Source organism: Polypterus senegalus, unplaced genomic scaffold (genome assembly GCF_016835505.1).
Source record: "Polypterus senegalus isolate Bchr_013 unplaced genomic scaffold, ASM1683550v1 scaffold_608, whole genome shotgun sequence".
Lineage (NCBI taxonomy): Eukaryota > Metazoa > Chordata > Cladistia > Polypteriformes > Polypteridae > Polypterus > Polypterus senegalus.
Window position 1 is genome coordinate 1 of NW_024378633.1, and position 12,606 is coordinate 12,606.

Below are 12,606 nucleotides of genomic sequence, written 5' to 3' on the forward strand. Positions count from 1 at the left end.
CGCTTTTGATGGCATGCGGCTCAGGATGAACAGCTGAAAGACATCATGGTGCGTTTCGAAGAGATGGAAGGGTCTGAACAGTGAAACCAACCTCACCTCCACCCTTAAGATGTTGCCCACACCGTCAGGTCCACACCAGACAGGTCAGGTAAGAAAGAAAAATAAACAAAAAAGACAAGTGTAGTTAATGGGAGTGTGAAGCTGTGCAGAGTTATAAAGGCATATAAAGCGAAGAGACCTGAAACCTAACCCACCTACAGTCCTTTTACTGTGACGGAAGGGGTGCCGTGGTGTGCACTCTGACTCCAAAGATGACGTGGGCATACTAACCTGCAGTGCAAGAGGGAATAAAAACACAAGCAAGGCTGGACAGCGGGCGTCACTTCTGCTTTCCATCTTGTGTGGCAGCTGCTGGCACATTTCACCCTGCCTTCGGTCCTGGCATCTTCTTGGTGTCTCGTATCACGGGAGTGAAAAGCAGGAGGTGCCATCTTGTCAGCAACATTAGAAAAAAAAGGGCAGAATTCCAAATATTAATAATCACATTGTTGGCTACTGAAATCATAAATATGGACTATATAATAATAATAATAATAATAATAATAACACATTTATTTGGCTTATGTAACTGAGGTCACCCCTTCAATGATAAGCAAAGAAAATGGAGTAAGAACAACAGTAATGTGACTGAAGTGACATCCACTAGAAGATCAATAATCAGAGTGACATCAGTCACTCTTCTGTATAGCGCCTTTCAGAGTGAGCCTTATAAAAAGGGGCTACACAAATCTAAATAGTACATTGGACATTTATTCACTTAGGGTGGTGCAATAGTAGCACTGCTGCCCCACAGAGAGGTCTCGGGTTTACATCTCGGCTCCTCCCTAGTGGGGTCTTCATGTCCTTCCCGTCTCCCACAGTCCAAAGACATGCAGGCTGGGAGGACTGGTGACTCTGAATTGGCCGGTGTGTGTGTTTGCCCTCTGATGGACTGGCACCCTCTCCAGTGTTTGCTCCTGCCTTGTCCCCTCTGCTAGCTGGGATGGGCTCCACCCGTGACTTCACTTGGCAGGCGTGCATTACATTTGTTCTAACAAACTGTGATGATTTATAGAGCGCTGAGTTCAACATGAAGAGTCAGATCCATACAGCCAGCCTTTTTGGGGTGTCTAGGTGGTATACCTACTTTAAGACCACCACCCTTCTTATTTGCTTGAAATGGAGCCCTCTGGTGGCTGAGGGGCCTAAAAATGCCAATAAACAGGCCTGACAAGACCAATAATAATAATAATAAAGTATTAATAATAGAGCAATAACAGTTTATTACATTTATGTAGCACTTTTCTAAGCTGCTAAGTTGGCTTCTAAATAGACAGGGAACCACTTCAAAGACCACCTTTGTGCAGCTTCCACCTGGATGAAGTGATGCAGCCAGCATTGTGCCAATGCATTCACCACACCTTATCTACTCAGTGGTGAAGGGGTGTCAAAGGCAGTCAGCAAATGAAGGACGGGGCTGAATTAGGGGCAGAATGGACAAGGCCATGGTGCCGTTTAGCCAGGACATCGGGAGGCACTCTGCCCAGGGTCTTTTATGCCCACAGAGAGTCAGGTGTGATGTCTCATCTGAAGGGCGATGCCAGTTTTCATGGCACTGGGGGCAATGGATTCACGCACAGGCGTCTTCCAGTAGACACTTGTGTTTCTAGTAGGTGGTCTTCTGACAGTGGCAAGCATCACGACACAATTCAAGAAAGTGACAAGAATTTAGTTTTGTTAAGTGTGCCTTTTGTTTGGATGGGGTGTTACTTGCTTTTAATAAATTCAATAAAAATGATAAAGAACAGAAAGTGGCAAGCACGGATATTTAAATAATGAGCGAGCCAGGGGCACACTACCTTTATAACATTAATAAGACGAGCACTTTAGTTAAATCAGGTCATTTACTGACACCAACAGCACAGTGTGTTCAACAGAGTGGCATCACACAACATGGCTGCTGCTTGATGCCACTCTGTGGCAGAGTACTGTGCTGCTGCATGGCACCGATCAGCCGACCGTCACCACCAGGTCCACCCACCTTCACATGACCTCCAGTTTTAGATTAGATGAGATAAACGTTATTAATTCTGGGAAATTCAGACACATACACACAGAAACAACAAAAATAAAAATAAAGACTCATAGGGCAAAAAATACAGCCAATCAATTAATCAATCAATCAATCAATGGTAAATAAAAATAAACTTAACAAGTACTCTAGGTGCAAGCATTGAATTGCCTGATAGCAGTGGGCAGAAAAGACCCCCAGAGGCGCTTCTTAGTACCGACGGTGGAATAAGAGCCTGTGGCTCAAGTGCTCAATACAGCGCCTCCTGGTGGGGATGTTTCATGATGGCACCCAATTTGCCACCATCCTCTTTTCCACAGCAGCTTCCAGTGTGTCCAGAGCTCACCCTGTGATGAGCGCGAGCTCTCCTGATCAGTTTGTTCAGACATTCTGCTGCTTTTCATTGCTTCCCCTATCAGACCGCAGTGTAGAGCACCACAATGGCCACTGGACTAGCAGAACATTCCCAACAGCATCACAAGACCCGAGTCTCCTTAGCAAGTCCAGTCTGCTCTGATCTTTCTTGTCCAACGCCACTGTATGGTCAGACCACTCAGGTTTACTATTTATATGGACCCCCAGGTACTTGTAGCTCACCACTTCCCGTCCTTCCCTGAATGGTGACTGGTCTCTGGGGAACTCCTTGGCATGTCTGAGGTCCACCACCACCTGTTCTGTCGTGTGATATCGAGATACAGGTGACTCTCACTGCACCACAAGACAAAGTCCTACTCAAGTGCATGTGAGCCAATATGTACACACTGAGCCTCAAAGACCACCAGTGGGGTCATACTGTTCAAGTCTGAAGGTGGCCTCACTACCCGACACTGTGACATGAGCCCTGGGACGAGTCAGCCCGTGTGCTGCACAGAAAGAACACAAGCGACAACAATAATCATAGAAAAATGGTTCAGGATCAATAAAGTGATATTAATAACCTAAAACACACTCTATATAAAAATATTCGTGTGTGTTTGTGTGTTCACCCTGTGATGGACTGGCGCCCTGTCCAGGGTTTCTTCCTGCCTTGTGCTCTGTGGCAGCTGGTTTAGGCTCCAGCAGACCCCCATGACCCTGTACAGAACAAAGCAAGTTAGACTGATTTTTTGAGACCAGCCATTGCAGTTCAGGGCCTTAGGGGTGCCAAGCCTATCCCACCAGCACAGAACGGGGCAGGAATCAACTCAGGTCAGCATGGCACTCTGCAAGTCAGAGCTGTCAATCAGTGCCACCTGTATGCCTTTGAAATTTGGGAGACACGGGAGAACATCCACCTAGTCGGTGACCAGGCTGCTAAAGCTCAGACCCCTAAAGCTGGAGGAAACAGCGCGACTGGTGGGCTGCATTACCAGCCACTAGTCATCATGTGAAGTGCATGGCTGGAGGCTTTTCTAAAGGGCTGCTCCTGGGCAGCAGATGAATGGTGACCACCTTGCAGTTAACTTGACCCCTACATTTTTTTTTTTTTTTCAGAGAAGGGCGAGTTTCTGGCTCTGGATCTCGGAGGCTCCCAAATTCAAGGTGCTGCAGGTGAAGGTTTCTGAAGATGAGAAGCAAAAGCGTGCAGATGGACAGCCAGGTGTACCCCATGCCAGAGGAGGTCATGAGTGGCAAAGGCAGCGACGTGAGTCAATTCCTCCACACGAAATCTTTTGGTTTGTGTGAAGGGACTGGCCTTTTATTTAGCTGAATTTGCTTGCATCCCTCAGCTCTTCCTTCATGTGGCGAATGTCTGAAAGACTTCATGCAGAAGAGGCAGATCCATAGAAGCAGCAGCCCTGGGGTTCACCTTCAGCGTTCCGTGCAGACAAAACAACCTGGTAGATGTAAGTAAATGGGCTGGATGCCTGCGGCTGGCGATTCTTTTGGTTTTACAAGTTCATGGCTGCTTTGCAGTGCCACCTACTGTCTGGCGTACATGACTCACACTTAGCGAGTCCTACAAATCAACACCTTACAGTTCCTTTGTGGTGGAAACTAAACTGGCAACCTTTAGCTTTATAGTTCAAAACCTTAGGCACTGGGGGCCATACCTCTAGCCAAAAAATACTGTGGCCACCAAAACACCCAACACACACAGGCTCTGGACACAAGTGCGGCACAGGCAAAGGTTTTTTAATTTGTGGGAAACTCTTTCCCAGTCGCTTCCCACGGCACCAAGGCAAGCACAAGTAAAGCACAGCGCGCACTCTCTGTCATTGTCGTCTCTTCTTCTCCTCCTCCTTCTCTCTCTGTCCTGGTCACCGCCTCCTCCACTCCTCTTGGCAGCTAGCTTTGTCCTTCTTCCTTCTGACTGGTTTCCCACCGGGAGTACTTGCAGTGGTCCGGAAGCACTTCTGGGTGGGGTGGTAGCCTGACAAAAGTAGGACTGACTTCCTAGTCCCTACAGCATCCCCTGGTGGCACCCCTGGAACCCAACAGGGCCGAACCAACAAACTCAATTCCCAGTGTGCCCTGTGGGAATCTGTGGTGCTGTAGTAACCCAGGAGGGCCGCCACCTAGTGATTAGGGGAATAATAATAATAATAATAATAATAATATATAATAATAATGCCTATGCATGCTCTCTCTCTCCCCTCCCCAGGTCCTTCCTTATGAAGGCATCCCAGCCTGGTAAGGGTCCGCTGCAATACATAATATGGGAAGCAGCTCAGACCAGTCAGATGGCTCAAGGCTAATCAAGTGGAAAATGAGGACATGCCATGGGAGGGAAGAATGAACTGAGAGGTCGAGCAGACAGATCTGAGTGGTGTCAGGCAGTTATTTGAGCTTGACCGGTCAGTAATGGTAAAGAAAGCTGAGCCAGAAGGCAAAGCTCTCAATTCTACGGTCGGTCTCGCGTTCTCACCCTCACCAATGGTCATGAGCTGTGAGTAAGCGGCCGAAAACGGGTCATGTATACAAAGCGGCAGAAATGAGTTTCCACTTCAGGGTGTCTGGACTCGGCCCTAGAGACAGGGTGAGGTGCAAACATTCAAGGGAGCTCAAAGTGGAGCTGCTGCTCCTCCACGTCGAGGAGGATCGAGCCATCCCATAAGAATGAAAAAATCAGAAAAGGGATCCCCCTTCATATCTTTTTAGTTTCTCCAAGCGTCAATGAGACCAGAATGAAATTAAATGGAGACATTGTCTTTTGTCTCTCTCTTTGCTGATTGTTTTCTCCGAGTCAAAATTCACACAAGTGTCTCCTCTTGAGTTTCATTGGAGATCTCGGCAGAATCACAGTGGCCTCAGATTTTCAAGTAGTCTCTTGACATTTTTCTTGCAGTTTGAAAGTATTTGCATTGTGTGCTCAGTCATATACGATGAGATGTGCGAGCCGTCGTTTCTGGTGATAAAACCCTTCACTATGATACAGAGCTGTAGTCCTTGGCCCTGAATAACATGATCAGTTTCTCAGTCGTGTATTGCTGTGCTCCAATTTGATCAGACTCATTCTAGACGACTTAGTGCTGAGTCTGTGGGTTCAGATCCACTGCTGACACCATTGGTGACTATAAGAAAGTTGCTTCATCTGCGGAGCTCCGATTGGAAAAACAAAAAGAAACCAATGGAACCAATCAAAGCTCAAATGTTGGAAGCCACCTTGAGATAAGGGCCTCAATCCAATAATTTACAAGAAAGATGAAGTCTTGAAAAGAGATTAGAAGAAGAACAGAAAGAGACCTCACAACACCAAACCAAACTGTCAAGTCTGACTCCTTTTATGTAGGCGCATCTCACGTCTCCTTCTTATCAAAGGTTTTAGGAGAAACATCTGCAACAAATTCTATTCTTAAATGAAACATAAAGGAGAATCTCTGTGAAGTCTCACGAGCCATCAAAGATCAACCATTGAGCAGTAACATTTTCCTCTGGGGCATCTGCTTGGCATGCCTCCCTGTGAAGGTGGTTCACGCATTTCCAACCGAGGGCAGTCCTTGGGGCAGACACAGCACACTGGACTACAAGACATCTCCGCTTGCCTGGTAGCCTTGGTATCCACCAGAGGAGGTGGAAGAGGTGGCAGAAAAGGAGCCTGGGCATCTTGGTTGAGACTGCTGCCCTGTGATGGCTTCCAAAACACATTGACCACCTTCACCACTTCCCTGTGCCCCGGTCAGACCACTGCTCCCAGTAACAGATGACCTTACTTCTGTCCTCCTCTTGTGTTCACATCTCCATTCCAAATATGACCTGAACTTCTTGCAGGGTCCATCTAATTAAAGCCCAGTGGGCGCTCCAACTCACTGATTTTGCTTGACACGTTGACAAATGTTAAAAATGGCACGTTAGAAGATATACTCAGTATTGTCTTTGCTTTCTGAATGGCATTTTCAGGGTGAGCTGATATCCTGGACCAAAATTATAAAGCGAGGGAGTACAAGGAACCAGTGTGGTTGGCGCTCTGCAGGGTCCAAAAGGTTGGGGTAAGTTTTCAGTTGTTTGAAATCTAGACCCCTATTTTCATATTGTTGTCAGCTTCTTCCACCAAATCAGTAATCTCTGGGCTCTTTAGGGCATTGATGTTGACGTCCTGTGTGGTCAATGACACGGTGGCGGCGATGATGGCGTGTGGATATGACGATCAGTACTGTGAGGTGGATCATTGTGGTAAGTGCAGGTCATTCCTCTTTGGGCAGCCTTCATTTGCGCCACTTACAGAATGCTGGGTGGGAGCCATTTCTCACCAACTATGGAATAACCCGGAATGTGACATCTTTCAAGTTTTCTGCAAATTGAGAAAATGGTGTCTCCCCCATAATTAATGATCTCTAGATTTAGTTTTTCCTGAGCTTCACGTACACGATATTGTTCTGTCACAAACCAAAACACACCTGCCATTTAAATCCATCCATCCATTATCCAACCCGCTATATCTGAACTACAGGGTCAAGGGGTCTGTGCAGTCCCAGCCAACACAGGGCACAAGGCAGGAAACAATCCTGGCAGGGCCCCAGCCCACCACAGACATTTAAATCACATGATCGTAAACCACGTTTCATTGGTAGCGGTCTTTCTTCATTGGTCAGTGGAGTTACTAGGTTTATATAAAACTAGCAAAATACCCGCACTTCACGGCAGAGAGTAGTGTGTTAAAGAAGTATCTAAAAAGAAAAGGAAACATTTTATAATAACGTAACATCAGGTTAGTATTTGGAGGATGTGTTGTGTTCAAGTTACATTCCGTGTTTGTCAACCATTGTAAAGATAACAGGTTTCATTCATCAGTGTTCACTACCCAAATCGGTACTTTCGTGAATCTAAGATGTTTAACAGAATTCGGTATTAGTTGTGGTTTTGCCTCTCGAATATGCGTGTCATGAACTTAATTTAAACTTAAGCTTTACACCTTGCTTTCCTATTGATATGTCTACAAAGGCTTGTTCAGCTTCAGAGGGTTGTTCCTTTCTTACTGCATCAATAATCAGCTCGTCTTCCTCTTTATCTGAGACATTACACACCTGCATGCACGGTTTTACCTTTCCCAGTCCCAAACTTTAAGAGTGGTTCAATTTACACATTTTACTGCTCCTTTAGCTGGGCATTGACTTTTTCCACCGTGTGCTTGATTCCGCAGTAGGCGAACTTATGAATATCGTGTATCGTCAGTCCTTCATATTCAATTCTGCCGTCTCAATTGTGTAATTTGTTTTAACTCAGCTCTTTGGAGCTCTTGCTTGTTGTTCATGTCGTCACAGTCAGTTCACGTGAGCCGCTCGGAGTACATGCATTGAAGGTTCTCAGCTGTGCTTATGCGATCTCTGCATGTCCACGGCTTTATTTAATGTTAGCTCAGACCCGCGCCAAAAGTTTCTTTCGCACTTTTGCTGAGTTTGTGCCAAACTAGTCTATCCTGACCATCTCATCTTCGTTTGCAAAGCACAGTCCTTCACCAGCAATTTTAACTCTGTCACAAAGTGATCAAAAGTCTCATTTATACCCCACGCTTCTCTCATTAAACTTGTATCTCGTAATATCGATTCGTCTTAGGCATGACAAATGCCTCGTAGCAGCATGTGTCTGCTGCTGACGGACGGCTTTATGGGCAGGCACTCAATCGTGGGAGGCGTGGTGATGGGGGACCGCCCCTCACACGCTGACCGAGCTGCAGGCTATGGCGTATATATGTATGTAAGTAAGGATTCAGTTATGATTACGTGTAGAATTTAAATGAAATTTTCTGCTTAACTTTTTTAAGTAACGTGTAAGGAATGAACCTGCCAAATTTCAGCCTTCCACCTACATGGAAAGTTGGAGAATTAGTGATGAGTCAGTCAGTCAGTCAGTCAGTGAGGGCTATGCCTTTATTAGTATAGATACTGTGTCCATACTAGTTCTTCCATAGTTATGACCAGAATGAAGACATATTTGGCCATCACCACTACTTTATAGCCATCAGCAATGACCTAGTAACTCCAACAACTAAAAATCTCAATTCTGAAAAAAATGCCAGTTACCACGTGCACGTGAAATTTGTGGAATTGCTACACAGAAACCATAGAGGGCTTTGTCTAAATATTAAATAGACTGGTGGACATAGTGTTATGGTGCAGGTCGACTCCATCCTCTCGCAGTTGAGCCTCTCGAGAGCCTCTTGAGCCCGACACTGTCGATAGTCACGACCAGGATGGAGCTTGCAGATGAGGACAAACACACACAGAGCAAGAGGAAGGTGTAAAGTGCTTGGTGCTTTTATAAAAGTAGTGAATCAAACAGTGTCCCTGAAAAGTGCAATGCAAAATTCATAAATAATCCTAATAAAAGAAATGTCTATGCGGAGGTTAAAGCAATCAAATAAATAATCCATTAAAATGAGGTTAAAAGATGGCAGGAGACTGTCCTTAAAACCACGAGCCTGGGTGCTGTCCTGAAAACTGCGTCTCTTGCTTAACCCAACAGGGGCTCTTACAGCCATGGATGACCTATCCAACAATTCAGACCCCTTCATCGATGCTCTTAGTCTTGGACCCCTGCTGCCGTCTGTGACTCAGCAGGGCATTACCTAAAAGCCTCCAACTCCCGCTGCCAAGCTTGTGCCCCTGTGGTCCATGGCACCACCGCAGGAATGCCTATCTCTGCCTCTTGCTCCTCTGCAGCCACGCTGCCTCTCTGGTGAGTTGCTACAACTGAACAGCTCTTCAGCCACTTCATCTCCCAGGTCACTCAGCTAGAGTGGCCATCAGCTCCTGAGCCCATTCACACACCTCCTCTTAGGGACTTCCTCCCAGCTGTCTGCCTCTCTCTGTCTTGCACCCACTCGCACGACTCTCTGTTGCTCCTTCTTTCTCTCTCCATCTCTCTCAATCCGACTGAGCGTTGTTTCCATTGTCCTCCTCAGTCTAGCACTTGCACTTCCTTTATAAAAGCAGGGACGTGGTACAGCTGTAATGGGGCTGCCCCAAAGAGTCCAGCTACAGGCGAGACAGTCTGAAGCCTCATACCGATTGGCGACCTGAGACATTCTGAGGCTTATAAGATGACGCCCTGTCACTGGTGTCCCATTGACTCCGCCCACTTTCCAAGAGCCACACCCCTGTTTCACAGATACCTATATTACACACCCGTAATGTCAATTTGAATTCTTTTCAGTTCCTGCTCTCAAACCTGTAGACTTGGTAGTTTAGAGGTCTGAGTATTCGGCATTTATTAAACTTCTAAACTATTAAGGTCTGTCAGTTCTGCATCCAAAGCAAAACCACAAAATGGAAGTGTCTTTTGTTATTGGTGAGCAGGGGGCTGATCCAACCCTAAAGGATACAGGCGGCTCCTCTAAAAAACACTGAAAGACTACCTTCACATTGCTCCCTTTTACTTGCTGGGCTTACTGGCGCTGCTCTATCCGCAATATGCTTTCCCGTGGTACTTTTGCATACTTAAAACCCCGAACAACACCTATTGATTCCCCCTTTTGACATTCTCTGCTCCTGAGCCACTCCTTTGAAGAGGAAGATATGTTTGCTTTCCCTTTTAATTGTGAGACGGAACTGTCATCTCCGCCTTTTTAAAGAACGTTTAAACTTTTGAAAAAGAGACAAATGTTCGTTTGCAGTGTTTGAATAAATTTCCCTGTCTCTACAACCTCCTGTGCTTCTGTGTAAATCTGACTACATGACAATATATAATATAAACTGCTCAAAAATTAAAGGAACACTTTGAAAACACATCAGATCTCAATGGGGAAAAGAAATCCTCCTGATATCTATACTGATATAGACTGGGTAATGTGTTAGGACGAAAGGATGCCACATCGTTTGATGAAATGAAAATATCAACCTACAGAGCCTAATTCAAAACCCCCAAAAATTTCCCAGAGTGAAAAATTATGTGGCAGGCTAGTCCATTTTGCCAAAATTTAATGGCAGCAACTCAAAATTTATGCAGCACTTTGTATGGCCCCTGTGTTCTTGTATACATGCCGACAACACGGTGCATGCTTCTAATGAGATGACAGATGGTGTTGTGGGGATCTCCTCCAGATCTGGACAGATCACTGGCTCCTGGACAGTCTGAGGTGCAACCTGGTGGCATTGGATGGACAAAACATAATGTCCCAGAGGTGTTCTATTGGATTTAGGTTAGGAAAGTGTGGTGCAGTCAATGGTATCAATTCCTTCATCCTCCAGGAACTGCCTGCATACTCTTACCACATGAGGCCAGGGTTGTCGTGCCCCAGGAGCCATTTGTACAGATAGGGTCTGACAATGGGTCCAAGGATTTCATCCTGATACCAATGGCGCAAGGTGCCTTTGTCAACCTGCAGCCCGACCTCCATGGATGCCCCCCCAGACAATCATTAACCCACCACAAACTGCTCTTTGCTGAATGATGTTACAGGCAGCATAATGTTCTCCATGGCTTCTCCAGACCCTTTCATTTCTGTCCGGCTCAGGCTGAACCTGCTCTCATCTGAAAAAGCACAGGGCACCAGGGGTCATATGCCAATTCTGGTATTCTATGGCGAATGCCAATCGGGGCTGCATGCTGCTGGCAGTGAGCTCAGGGCCCACTAGAGACATGGGCCCTTGGGTCACCCTCATGAAGTCTTTCTGGTTGTTTGGTCAGAGACATTCACACCAGTGGCCTGTGGAGGTCATTTTGTGGGGGCTGTTCCCCCCTTGCCAAAGGAGCAGATACTGGTCCTGCTGATGGGTTATGGCCCTTTCTTGCCTCTCAGCTCTCCCTAGAGTAACTGCTTGTCTCCTAGAATCTCCTCCAGCCCTTGAGACTGTGCAGGGAGACACAGAAAAACCTTCTGGCAATGACACGTATTGATGTGCCATCCTGGAGAAGTTACTACCTGTGCAACCTCTGGGGGTCCAGGTATCGCCTCATGCCCCAGTAGTGACATTGACTGTAGCCAAATGCAAAACTAGTGAAGAAACAGTCAAAAAAGATGAGGGGGGAAAAATGTCAGTGGCCTCCACCTTTTAAAACCCATTCATTCTGTTTTGGGGCTTTCATTGTTCCCCCTCTAGTGCATCTGTTGTTAATTTCATTAACACCACAGCAGCTGAAACTGATTAACAACCCCTCTGCTACTTACACAGATTAATATCCATAAGTTTCATTGATTTTTATGCTATACTCTGATTAACAAGTGTTCCTTTAATTTTTTTTGGAGCAGTATATATATATATATATATATATATAATGTATACTAGGGATTGGGCCCCCTGCCTTACTTGAAACCCCCCGGCCGGCACTATGGTAGCCACTTTATGTCTCTCCTCAGGGAAGAGAGTGCTGAACACACCCGAGACACAGTGTCCTCAAACCCCCTGTTAAATGGTGATACACGGAAAGTTTTTATTTTTTACCTCCTCTTTGCTCGATCAGCTGCTGTGCTGTGGATCTACATCTCCGTGGCACTTCAAACATTTAACCTTTATAAGATAGTTGCAAATCCTTCAACTGCTTCGGCCTGAATGCAGCCGATGGCTATGTACCCCACTAATGCTGGTTGATGTGTATTCAGAACTCAAGGATCAGAATTAGCACTAATGCTAACTAGCAGTCAAACTCAAAACTACATCCCTAAAGCATAGTGTTGGCGTCCCCGCAGGGAAATTTTTGGGCAACTAATTTTGAGAAATTGTCCAAATATGAGGTAAGTTGTGCTAAGATATAATACGCCCCAACTTATTGTTTGTTGTGTGCTATATTCAAATTAACAATCTCCACTTATTTAGCATTTGTTAACAGCAAAAACACAAATAGTTTCTTTTTATAGAATTATGAATAAATTTAGGCAAAGGGGTTAAAAGCCTGTACAGCAGCTGTCCTACTTTTGTGTTTTTTTTCCCTTGGCCTGGTTAAATCTCTTGGACAAAGTCTTGTCTGTGGGATGTGAGTTCTTGTATTTTTAGTTTATAATTGAAAAATGGAATAAGAATCTGAAAAATCTAACATCACATTAAAGTTCGATAAACTCTGAAAACAATGATGCCAAACATATATATATGTAGGTTTTAAAATAAGTCTGATTTAAAGCGTGACAACAGACCAACCACAAG

The 12,606-nt window shown here is 45.5% G+C and overlaps 1 pseudogene; it reads left to right on the plus strand.

The window, feature by feature from the left end:
* Window positions 1–12: 12 nt before the first annotated feature.
* The window catches only part of LOC120519611, a 32,585-nt pseudogene continuing 19,991 nt past the window's right edge, over window positions 13–12,606 (plus strand).